The sequence below is a fragment of the Buteo buteo genome, chromosome 21 (assembly GCF_964188355.1).
Source record: "Buteo buteo chromosome 21, bButBut1.hap1.1, whole genome shotgun sequence".
NCBI classification, from domain to species: Eukaryota; Metazoa; Chordata; class Aves; order Accipitriformes; family Accipitridae; genus Buteo; species Buteo buteo.
Window position 1 is genome coordinate 13,354,017 of NC_134191.1, and position 12,278 is coordinate 13,366,294.

Genomic DNA, 12,278 nt, shown 5'->3' on the forward strand with positions numbered 1-12,278 from the left:
TTTTCCCTGGGTGAGAGCAGAGCAGTGTCATTGACCCAGCTGAATGTTCCTTCACACAAACACAAATTAAAACCAACCCCTGTTGCCATTAGGCGACTTGCTGTACCGTGCAATGTGGCGGATTTGGCCCTGTCCTCCTTCATGTACAGCCTGGGAGTGTCACTGAGCCTGGATGGATGTGGCAGTGACCAGGACACCTCGGCGTTGGCTCTGTGGTCTGAGGGCAAACACTCAGGTTGTGTGTTCACTGGGGAAGGAGAGGGAGATCTGAGGAGGTGAGAATTAAATGTCTCACTTTTCTTTCCCAGTAATTAACCCTGGAAAAGAGAAGAGAAAAAAGAAACACAAACCAAACAGCCAGGGATGCAGCTTTGCATGGCTGGATTAGAGTCACAGTTGGCCTATCCCCTTGGGAACACTACTCTGCTATTAATAAAAAGATAAACAAGCCCTTTTATTTATTTATTTTCTCTTCTCTCCCCAAGTCCTTTGATTTCTCTTCTTCTGCTTCAGGGGCCTCTGCTCCCTTCCGTTAGCTCTGCAGAGAGAGTGTTTGCAGAAGGAGTGTTTGCAAGAGGCTGCTCTAGGAAAGACAAAAATCAAGGGTAGAGGGAGCGTGGGGAAGAAGAAAGTAGGCGAAAATGATTTTAACCATTTCTAGCAATCACATCACCTAGCAAGACTGGCAGAAATTATGCCCTTCGTTTATTCCTCTTCCTCTGCTGCAGCTGCAGGTCTCATTCCCATAGGTTTCCTCTAACTCCCTGAGGCCACCCCATCCTTGCAGGTACCTGTCTATCCCTCTCCACCCCTGGGGGCAGCTGTCTGGAGCCCCCTCGCTGAGCTAGAGACAGCCTTCTGGTTTTACTGGGTCCATGTGGGAATAGGGGCTGTCAGGCAGAGCGCGTGGGGGAAGAGCTACCCGCTGAGGAAAAGCTAATTGCCCGCTTTCAGACAAGGTGATGTTTGTATCTAAACCATCAGCAGAGTGCAACGGATCTCAGCGGTTCAAGAAAACAGAGAGGAAAAGCATGTCAATCAATGTCAGGTTATTTGCTTTGGAGGGGATTTTTGCCAATTTTGTGGGCAGGAATGGGTATAGATTGAACTGTGGTAATTCTGTGGTAATTCTTTATACAAATTAGGCATTTAACTGAGTCTGAATTATAAACACTTGCCTTAAAAGAACTCTAAATACCTGAAAAATATTTCACAAAGCTCCTAAATTAATGATGAAAACTATTTGCCAGGCTTCTTTGCTTGATCCTTAGAATGGGAAAAATGCAGATAAGGGAGAGCAAACACAGAACGAGTGTTGAGCTACACACACGCCTGGGCACTAATTGTGGCCATGTTTGGGGGATCGTCTCATGAGTGCCTCCAGCCTTGATCTGAGAAAAAAATGGTTTCTGAAGGGACAGAAATGATTTGGAGAAGGTCAGAGCTTGGTGTGTTACTGCTTATTGCTCCAGAGACGTACAAACTTTGAGCAACAAGCAAGTCATCAGCATGGAGGTACCCATGATATGAGTTGTCCCTGTGCTCTGCGTGTCTCCTTGGTGAGCTTGCAGAAAAGAAGGAGAAGGAGATACCTCAGTGCTGCTATGGGATCACTTGCACTGGTTGCACAATCACCCTTGCCAAGCCTGGGTACCAGTCTGACGTGCTTTTTGCTGGCACGAGCAGAGCTGCAGGGCAGTGAGGAATGGAGAAATGGGAAACTGAACAGTCAGGTCACTGCAGGGGCACCCGAATGACAGAAAGGGTATCCCAGGGTCTCTACCCAGATACGAGGCCAGGCATTGCTTCATCAGGGACCTTTGTCTCCTGGACCATCCCTCTGGTCTTTCCATCAATGCTGTGTTGACCTTACTTTAAAAGTTTGAGAAATAAAAGCCTTTTTTTCTCATCAAGTGTGGAGCAGGGAAGGGAGAGCAGCAGCCGACACTGCAGCCAGTCACATTAGCTGGAAAGGGGCAGCCAAACCAGGATGTGTAAAACCCCACCCAGGCTGCCCTTTAATTTGCTGTTACATGGAGTGGAAGATTTGAAAGCATATTTCTGGGTAATTAATTCAAAGAGTGATTCTAATGGCTAATGCTGTCAGTTTTGACTGCAAGGGCGGGCTGGGGCTGGAGAAGGCAGTGAAGGGAAAGGAAAATTCTTGGAGGTCACAGGCAGATGTTAAAATATTTTGACAGCCCACATCCAAGAGGCTAACTTAATGAAAGGCTTTGGCCAGCACCTTCCAAGAGGTCTGAAACTGAATCCATTTATTTTTCTCTAGTATAGAATGCATGGCTTGGACAGTGGCTTGTCCATAAATCACCATTCTCCATGTGGTCAGCAATACCATCAGTCATTCTCAGTGCCTACCACCCTGCTTTCTGTGCCACTGCAGAAGCACCAGTGAGAGAGATTTGGTGTCTCTTGAATTTAAATCCCAAAGTTTCAGTGACATGCAGGGTAAGGTCTGCCTTTATCTCTACTGATTATTAAAGCCAGTGCAGCAAAGGTCCTGCACCTGTGTGTGGAAATATACCTGCTCGGTGGTGTTGGGGAAATGAAATTAGGAAGCTCTATTCACTGCGTTATTATCTCCAGCTGCTTGGAAGGATTTAATCAAGCCACTGCAGCTTGCTGGTGAGGATGTCTGCAGCTTGTGAGTTTGGTTCCTCCTGCACTGCATATCCCTGTGCCATTTACTAAACTCCTCCATCCTACCCCAGTGGGCTTGGAGTCAAGCACAGCATTTGCAAAGGATTTGCTGGGGACCATTCTGCTGAGGTTTTTCAAAAGATTTGGTCAGGAAGCTGGAAAGGCGCAGCTCCTGGCAGTTGTGTTCACTGGCTTTCACTGCTTTTTTGTGCTTCAGAGAGCACTCAGAGTAAACAGACAGGGAAAGAAAACTTGTGAACGTGGAAAGTAACTGGGAGGATATTTGATTCAAGTTTAACTTTTGAAACAAGGTTTGGGTCAAGTCTTCTCTTTTTGACCTCCTTTGCCTGTTTCCAGAGATTAATTCAGTTCCTGCTACGTATCAGTTCATCGTTTCAGCATCTACTGTTCCTACGCTTCTTGTAACAGACTGTGTTGATAAATTGGAAGGCACATCCTTCCTTTTCTGTCCTATGCTTTTGTGCAGGGCTGTAATGCATGGAAAAACCTTTTTTCAGCCCAGGCCTGGTGTGGCTGCACTTCAAGATGGGTGAAGGCATGCCATGTGCCTGTACCACCTGCAGATGCAGTCACAGAGGTTGACTAGACCAAAGCTGGCAGATTTCCACCCTGATTCACTGCATCCATTTTGTTCAGCTCTCCAAAAAAGCACAGAAGAAAGACATCTGTATGCAGACATGGACAGAATTACAGGTACCAATATGTATGGTATAGACCACCACAGAATTTGGAGCAGAGTCTCACCAGCCTGGGGGTCCTGGAGCTTGAGTACCAGGCTTGTGCATGGTGGCAGAAGACAACATCTTCCTCCGCACGTGTTCTTGGGAACTGGTGTATCACTGAAAGACTTGTATAGCGCTAGAGATGTGTAAATCCATCTACAAAACAGATGCACAATTGCACACTTACTTTGTATGCAGACTCTGTCACTCCATAGATTAATTAGGTAAGTGCTTGCCCCATTGGCTAATCAGCTGTATTTGGGCATGCACCTGGACTTACTGCAGGGCTAAATTAAGCATATGTCTTCAGAGTCCAAAAATGTCTAGAACTTCTGGTCATGTCAATATTATTTATTTATTTATTTCAGTTTTGTAAAGCTTCTTAACCAACAATGAAGAAGGCTGCATGCCTGCAGTCAGTCTGTCTGAACACATTTTTCATTAGCAGTGCTCCAGATTGGCAAATGAGCAGCAGTATCTACATATATAAGCAATTAAACCATTGCCTACACAATATCCACCTCCAGGTACCCCAGGAAAATCAATAAGTAACATTCCTGGACCAGCAGCAGTCACCAGTCCCTCTTTGCCATCAGTAAATAGGTTCTCACCCCCTGCCCCAACCAAAGGATGCAGGTGACAGAAGGCAGATACAGCCCTCGCGTTCCCCTCTGAGCAGCTGACAAAAATCCCTTTCTCCCCTCTTGCGATAATAACGGCAGGGAGGGCACTGTCAGGGGTGTGCCGGCGCGTTCTGCCTTGCTGGCCAGCGAGGGCTGCTCTTCCTTCACGCTCCGCTGGCGTTGAGCTCTGCACAGAAGTTGCCTCCAGCAGCCCTTGCCAGCCCCCTTGATATTTTGGACACTGAGCGCTGCATGAACAATAAGACCGTGGTGCTTGGGAGGGAGTGGAAACAGCTCTTCTCTCTCCTGGACTGTGACTGGCTCTCACTGGTAAAAAAAAGGAGAGATTTCTCTTTAGCACTTTATTGTGAAGGGACATGGGGCAGCTGGGAAGGATTTTTTCCTCCCTGTTCTCTTTTTACAGCTTCTGCAAAGCCAGAGAGATCTTCCCCTGCTGAAGAAGGGCGTGAAAGCACAGGGCAGGTTTTGCAAGTGTCCATTAAGAACATAAGGTACACCCAAGACTTCGGCATTAACTCACATCCAAGCTTTTCATGGCAACGGTGTGAGCGCAGGTAATGTCAAGCAGAAGCACCCTGGGATCAGAGGCAGGCTAGCAAAGCTGAGTTTTACTGATCAGGGGGAGCAGGACGAGGAGGGCAGCTTTGATTCACTGCAGCCCCCAAATATCTCTGGGGCTTTGCCTTGCTCTGCAAAACTCTCCCAGGTTCGCTTGTTCCTGTGGGATTTCTTTCATCTTGGGTAGCAATCTCACAGCAGCAGCTCCTGAATGATACGAGCTGTGTTAAAGCTTATTGCTGGGGAACATCTCCTCTCCTCGGGAGCAGAAGTGAAGGACCAGGCTGAAGAAACTAGATCAGAGGTGAAGAGTTATTCTTAGAGCACCAAAATCACCCAAGTATCTGGGGGGTGGAGGGGCGTACAGAGCCTGGTATTTAATCCTTGCACCACACAAAATACTTAGCATAAAGCGAGAGCACATAGTAGTAGAGTTTCAGATTAATTTTTACATGTTGTTTTCTCACTAATTTTTCATTTGGATAATTCTACAGCTTTTTTTCATCATTTCATCAGAGGGCACTGATATCTTTATGCTCTTTTTTCCTTTAGGGAAACTGAGGCATAGAGCAATGACAGGACTTGGCTGGTGGTCTGACAACGGGCTGGAATACATATTTTCTCAATCCTGAAAACCCCAAACTGGAGAGTCCCCAGCTGTTTGTGGGCAGCCAGGTGAGGGAGGGTAGGTAAAAGCAAATAAAAAATGCAGCATGGCTATTATCTCCAATGCCTTTAGAAATAACCCTATATCCCGGTGTCTGGCAGAGCATTCCTCCTCACTTGTTAATGTGCTTGCTTAAAATGGTTGCCCTTAAACTTCTACCAATGCTGAAGTTAATGGACTGCCCTTTGCCACCTCAAGCGAGGCTGTGCTGTAGAAAGCTGTGCTGGGCTGATTCATGTCAAGACTGTATAATCAGAGATGGGGAAAACTTGGGAAGTGGCTCTTAGGAGGTACCTCCTGGGTTGAGAGCAACTTCTTTTCGTGTTTGAAAAATACAGTGGTTTTCTGCAAAGAAAGGAGAAAGTTATGTCTGCAAAACTTCTACAACTTAAAAATTACTTCAGGCTTACTGTGAAATCCCCACACTTTTGCTGATGAGAGGATAAATTACCAGATATCTGCCCAGAATGAACTGGGGGAAGAGGGAGAAAAAGCCATCTCTACCACCACAGCTTTGAGATGCTTTAGAAAGAGCCAGAATCTTACTTCAGGTTGAGGATGGATAAAATGCTGATGTTGTCGCAGATCCTAAGAGCTCCTAACCTATGATTAGAATGACTAATCTCACTTTCTTATACACACACAAACACACCCTTCACCCTACTAAGGATGGTTTTATCAGCCAATGTTTGTCAGACCAGCTCTGAGCTGGACCTTAGCAGATGCAGCTGAGCTGCCTATTGCCCCATCCTGAAACTTGTCCAGATCTCGCATGTCACAAAACCACCAAATCCCAAACATGGCACTATTCAGCCATGGTACCAGTGACATTGTTGTAAACAACATTCACTTTTTGGTATGGTGAGGAGTGCATGGGACTGTGCACAGGGGAATGATGCTGCAGGCAATGTGCTGGGACTGGTCATTGGGGAATGGATAAATGGGCAGCAGGTCAGGAATGAGGTTCCTGGAACAGCTTCACCAGGGACTGAAGGATGGGAAAATGGTGGAGCACAGCTTGGCTTTATGCCGTGTTGGCAAAGCTCTCTGGAGTGCTGGGGAACAGAGAAGCAGAGAATGATTTTGGCCAGGTTTCAGCATCTGCTAGAAGTGGTGTGCATGTGTGAGGGCTGGATAACCAAGGCTTTGGCAGGTGGAGGGATAAAAAGTGGCTTTTCTGTTATGTTGCAAAACTCAAAATTTCATGAGAGAAAAATATGCCTAAGTCAAATTAAAACAGAGCATGTGCAGGAGAAAGGATTCAACTCCCTGAAAAAAAATTATTTGGGGGCTAACGTGAAATGCTGCATTTGAGCTGAAACAAATAATTCAGAATGTTTGACCCTTATTTCTTTAAAACTCTTTTTGAAGATTCATTTTTAAATGGAAAATGCCATTTTGAAACAAAAAAGTTTCCCTTAAAAATAACTTCAAAATGAAACATTGCAACATTTCCAAATATTTATTTCCCTTTGAAGGTGTTGAAATGCAGTGTGTCACACTTGCCTACAGCTTTGCCCTGCTCTTTTTATTCAGCCTAAATAATTTTCTCAATGCAACCTGAGCAGTTTTAGTTCCCTTGAAGTTCTGCTTTTTGGGATGAATTTACGATTTACTGAAAGAATATCTTTTCAGTTTTACTTTAGACAGAAGTAAATTAGCAGAGCTGTTTTGGGTAAGGAAATACTCAGTTTAGTTCCTGCTGTTAGAACTGCTGATGGTCTCCATTAACAAAACATCACTTTCATAAGACATGGGCTCATCTGAAAGTGCATAGAAGAGAAGACCTGAAAACAGAGCTGAGGAATGATAAAGAAAAAAAAAAATTAATGGCATAAAAAGGCTACTTACATTTATGGGATTTTTAAAATAGCAGTTAGATGGAAAGCTGATTCCCCATTTTTGTCCATGCCGGTATTTTTTCTCAGGCTATCTGAAATTTCAGGAGTTAAGGGGAGAAAAAAAATCTTGCATTGCACCATATATGCCAAAGAAATGCAATACAATCTGATTTCACTTCTTTCTCTCACGCCTGAATGTGCTCATTTTTGCTTACAAAAGGAAAGACACAAAAGAATTGTAAGAAAAGGAATCAGATGGTGCCGCCCGATACTGTTTCACAGCTAAAACGTGAAAACAAGCCCAGCTTCTTCTGCCGACACTCAGGTCTCAAAAAAAAAGGGTTATTATTCTTTTTAAAGGGAAGTCTCTTAAAGGGAAATTGCTCCGAATTCGATCAAAAGCACCATTTATTATAACTTAGCAGAGCGGTTGCCTCCCGCTGCCGACAGCCCTGCCGATGCAAGGAAGGCTGCAGGGGCAGCGTGCCTTTTGCCTGTCTCTTTAGCAGCACCAGCTCCCAGATTCACCCTCTGGGTGCCCTACCTCTACTACACCCTTTGCAGATGGACCCTGAGGAAGGACCTACTTGCTGGGGTCTCATCGCTTAGTTATCCCCACCTTGGATGATGCACGACCTTGAGAAATGTCAAGGTCACGTGTCTGCCCCACGCTGGATGGTGCATCGCAGGCAACACGGTGGATGGAGCGCATGGGCATCCGAAGGCAGCGAGCACCCGGCGGCTGGCATCGACCCTCCTGCCGGGGGGTCCAGGCTCATCCCACCTCCAGCTCCCCACTGAAAGCCCAGGCCCAGCTTGAGGGAAACAGAGCGACACAGCACGTGGTGTGCTGCAAAGGCTGTACCGGGACCTGTATTGCTCTCAGAAGACTCAGTAATGAGGAAAACAAATGGTGTTTTGTGGCTTGCGGTCATTACGTAAATATAAACAGTTTCACCTCCTCCTGTGTCCAAGTTTCTGGATATTCGGCACAGTGTATAAGCACAAATAGGTTCACCCCTTCCCTCCAAGGGCTATAGCTCCTCTCAATAGATGGGTTTCAAAGAACCAAATCCCTCACAGGCACTTTAGGGAAGGCTGTTTTCCTCTTTCTCCCTTGCTATTCCCTCCTTTGCCTTCCAGATTTTAGTGGCTTTTTACTGTGCTCAGGTCAGGGTGAAGGCCAAGAGAAACTGTGGTCCTGAAATCATTTGGTCTGAATGCTTTGTGCCTTTCTCATATGCTGGCAAAATAACGTCTTAGCACAAGTGGAAGGAGACGCACTTGGGAATGATTGTTATTTTTAAGTTCTGTCTCGGCAGACAACCACTTGCAGCATTTACTGTCTGCCACATCGGAAAAAACTACATCAGTCCCCCGTAACCAAACTAACACCAGCCTTGCAGTCTGGTTCAGCTAATGTGACCTGTCATTGCAGGCTCTACTGTGGTTTCTATCATGGTTAAGTCTCATCCTCCTGGCTTTCATCCTCAAATCTCAAGCACAAACTGAAACAAGGGAAATCCTGATCCAGAAGTTTTCCAGGCAGCTGCTCCTTCACTTCGCCAGCTGCAGAGCACAGGACACAAAGGTACATCACTACCTGCCACCACATCCCCCCTGGTGCCCGGTACCAAATTATAGCACTACTCCTGGCTGCCATTGAGAGAAAGCTGGTTTACCCTGCTGCTTTACATCTGCTTCTCAGTTTTTGCAGTTTTCAACAGCATAGCAATGGGCTTCAGGAAATCCAGGGTCTGGCTTGCCTTACAAGACTTGCACTGCCTCAGCTGAAAGGGACCCCACCCCTCACATTTATGTATCAAGCCAAGGCACAATATCCTAGTGGATCCAGAAAACCTGGAGTCTAGACTTTGCTCATCACCACTGTTCTGCTTTATAAACCTGGGTGAGTTACAGGGCTTATCTGAGAAGCAGGAAGCATTTGAATGGTTACTTCTAGCCACTTCCATAAGCTTTCAGATGAAAACCTGTCGATGAAAACATCTCAATGAATGGGGCTTTATGCAGCTTGTGGTTATCTGAATAATCCTTAATACCAGCTCCCTCTTCCTGCCTGATTTCTGCTGTGGTTAAGAAGCCTGAAGTAGTAAGATTAAGAAGACTAAAGTAGCAAGAAATATGCCCTAAAGCAGTCAGCTAAGGATCCTAACTTAATGGGAACATCTGCAAAGGACTGAGAGCTGGAAAATTTGCTTTGCAATATTGGCTGCTGTGTCTCAAGGCACAAATGGATTGCTCCCAGACAGGAGACAGCAAGACGGAGCAAAACCAGCATATGCTACTGCCCCAGCTCGTAGGGCAGAACCCCAGCACAGTTTCAGCCAGGAAGATTAGCACTATCCTGAAGTTGATCTAACACGTGCTATGAAACAGGCCTCACTTTCCCCTGTCTTACCAGCCCTGTGAAAGATATCGAAGTAGCCCAGAGCTAGCTGTCTCCACTACAAGCACAGCCTGCCCAGAAGCAAGGATCTGACTCAAAAAGCCCCCTCTACCATGAGCCACAATAGGACCACAACCCTTTCTTTCCCCAATGCATAACAGCAAGATACACTCTCAACCCAGCCCATCATCCCAACACCCTGCCTTCCTGCCTTTTCCCTTCTATCACCTGCAGCTGAGCCCGAAAGCTCACTGAACAGGGCTGGGGGCATTCCACCAGCTCTTAAACCTTCCTTCTCTGCTCTTCTGCCAAAGCCAGAAGAAAAAAAGGATAAAGCAAAAGACACACAAGCGGAGCTTCTTGAACTTTTTAGGTACAAAATACCCGCAGGAGCAGTAGCTAGCCATAGTGAAGTGGGAATTTCTGAAAATGCAGATCAGAGGAAAATTCTGCCCTGAAGTTCAGGAGGGCAAGAGTTACACCAGCAATTTGAAAAACATTTCTTTGCCCAGATGGTGCCTTGAACATAAACTGTCAAAGTCATTACTCTGACTTTATTATCAGGGTTATGTTTTCTTTATTCCTTTTAATATTCCATATGCTGGTCATATAATACATTTCTTTGTATTCCTCTTCCCTTTTATTCTCTTTGTTTGTTCCATTCATGACTTATCACCTTCTGGTGGCAATTTAATTATCAGATCTATATTATTAGTATCTTTTTTTTTTTAGAATATAATAAAAAATTTCAGTACAAAACACTGCAAGTAATTCAATTTCCATCAGTGAGGAAGGAAGTTGGACGCATTCAATGAAAGGGAGGAGAGTACCTGGCTATAACATTTTTAATAAAAATATAATAGCACTTTGTACTTTTTAGCATCTTCTATTTGGAGAACCTTGTGGCTTCATAATCATTAATATTGCTTAACTTTTCCATTGCACTTTTCATCTATAGCTTTCACAGCACTTTCTGAAGGTGAATCAGTATCAGCCTCTCTATTTTGCACCCAGGGAAAAAATGTGAAAGCCAATACAATCCAGTCAGCCAGGGCTACTGCTGGGATGAGTTCCCAGGCATCCTGGAGCCCCACACTGAAGCCCTTTCCATTGGATCGTGCTGTCCCTCAATATGAACCGTTGCTCGTCCCTTTCCTTGAGTGCTAAACAGCCCCATCTCCTTCTCAGATCTCCTTCAGTTGTCCACAAAAGCCCAGGGTCCATCAGTCCTCAGACTTGTATCTGCTTTTGTGCATTCCGCCATGTCCATATAGTTCTTGTCTAGTACAAGGTACTAATCTATCAGGTTGCAGATGTGACATAAAAAGAGTGGAGTGATTCTTCAGTTCTCATGGAGCTGAGCTGCAGAACATGGATACTGTGGATGCTGAAAGTTTACATGGGTGCAAAATATTGCCTGGTTAAATGCACAGAAGGAAAATCTCCAAACAGCTGTTAAGTACAGAGGTGCCACCTTGGGTTCAGAAACTCCCTGATCTACAACTAGTGCACTGTTTGAAAGAAGGTAATTATGTGGTCTCTATCCTGTTCCCTAGCCATCACCTACTGGCCAGCACCACAGATGGATGCTGGGCTCACATTACCCTTCTCGGCAAGTACCAGGCCAGGCAACCTGAAGAGGAGGGGGTTGCTTGATGGCCCAGAAGTACTATGTCTTGCACCATATCTGTGTGACTTGGAACCTACATCTCAGGACACACCGTTTGATATGAGAAGCTCTGTATGCAAGGCAAGATCCACCCTTTGCAGGCAGATCCCTTTGCCCGTGTAGCGGCTGCCTGACTTATCCACAGGTACAAGGATCCTCTAGATAGGCCCTATGGAACTCTATCCTGAGCAGGAAGCAGTTTATTTTGTTGTGCATTCTTTTCAATTTCCATGCTCCCTAATAAAATGCAAAATGACTCTCTAAGAATTAATGTCTCCAAATAATGTATATGATACTTCAAATTGGCTTTTTTGCCACCTCTAACTTCTTCCTAAAATAGGTAGGTTCCTACTTTTCCTATCCATAAAGACAGTTCTGCTCCTGAGGCTCCAAACACAGCACTCAGAATGATGGAAGATGTTATTTTCTGATCAGTAAAGTGTTTAGAGAAAGAGCTTTCCTTATTTTCCTTCTTCTTTAAATACCAGTCAGTTTTCTTTTCTGTAGATCAAAGCTTTCATGGCTTTTTTGTTTGTTTGTGCATTTGTTTCTTAGGGTCAGAAATGATTTAGAACACAATAGCAAAAAAGAAATCACCTTTTCTTTCCCTTTTGCTTCTTAAATGAAACCACTAAAAAACATTTTCAGCTCCAAAATTATCACCCAAACTCAAAACACGCACAAAAAAATGAGTGGGGGAGAAAGACAGAAAAAAAACCCCTAGAAACACATTCATGGGACTAGCATGTGTGTAGCAGATTTTTTTTTTTTTTTTTATTACTAGGGAATTATTGTATCTGCAAGCCAAAACAACAGCACTCCCTGATGCCAACTCCAGCTGTTCCTCCCTTGTAAAATTTATGAGCTGTTTTCAAGAGCTTGACTAGATCTTGTGATGGAACTTCAGTGTAGCCATGAAGATATTTTTAATTGCTGCGATGTTGTCAGGTTTCCCTGTGACACAAAGCGTGCTGTTAGTTGGCTGATTAGAAAGCGTACTCCTTGAGATGCCAGCCTGCTGGGTCACTGAGCTAGAGTAAAAAGTCCAGCCAGACTTCAGATCTACTCCAAATCCTTGCTGGGAACACTAG